The sequence below is a fragment of the Arachis ipaensis genome, chromosome B3 (assembly GCF_059453495.1).
Source record: "Arachis ipaensis isolate K30076 ecotype BB chromosome B3, ASM5945349v1, whole genome shotgun sequence".
Classification (NCBI taxonomy): Eukaryota; Viridiplantae; Streptophyta; class Magnoliopsida; order Fabales; family Fabaceae; genus Arachis; species Arachis ipaensis.
The window spans coordinates 93,154,256-93,155,010 of NC_142438.1; the positions used below are offsets into that span (position 1 = coordinate 93,154,256).

The 755-nt window shown below is 40.8% G+C and overlaps 1 non-coding gene across 1 annotated transcript; it reads left to right on the forward strand.

The window, feature by feature from the left end:
• The first annotated feature begins 247 nt into the window (after positions 1–247).
• Positions 248–355, forward strand: LOC148571596 (small nucleolar RNA R71). The gene has a single exon (XR_015907940.1). It is a non-coding gene; the product is annotated as a small nucleolar RNA R71 (small nucleolar RNA).
• The last annotated feature ends 400 nt before the right edge of the window (positions 356–755 follow it).

Consider the following 755-nt stretch of genomic DNA (forward strand, 5'->3'; position numbering starts at 1 on the left):
TATTCTGAGCCAATATGGCATTCAAAGTATCAACTTCAAGAACTCCCTTCTTCATAGGCGTCCCATTACTCACAGGATTCCTCTCAGAAGTGTACATGAACTGGTTATTAGCAACCATCTCAATGAGTTCTTGAGCTTCTGCAGGCATTTTCTTTAGGTGAATGGATCCACCTGCAGAAGTATCCAATGACATCTTAGCTAATTCAAATAAACCATCATAGAATATATCCAGGATGGTCCATTCTGAAAGCATGTCAGAAGGACACTTTTTGGTCAACTGTTTGTATCTTTCCCAAGCTTCATAGAGGGATTCACCATCTTTTTGTTTGAAGGTTTGAACATCCACTCTAAGCTTGCTCAGCTTTTGAGGAGGAAAGAACTTGGCTAAGAAAGCCATGACCAGCTTATCCCAAGAGTTCAGGCTGTCTTTGGGTTGAGAGTCCAACCATATTCTAGCTCTGTCTCTTACAGCAAAAGGGAAAAGCATGAGCCTGTAGACTTCAGGATCTACTCCATTAGTCTTAACAGTATCACATATCTGCAAGAATTCAGTTAAGAACTGAAAAGGATCTTCAGATGGAAGTCCATGAAACTTGCAGTTCTGCTGCATCAGAGAAACTAATTGAGGTTTCAGCTCAAAGTTGTTTGCTCCAATGGCAGGAATGGAGATGCTTCTTCCATGTAAATTGGAATTAGGTGCAGTAAATTCACCAAGCATCCTCCTTGCATTATTATTATTTTCGGCTGCCATCTCC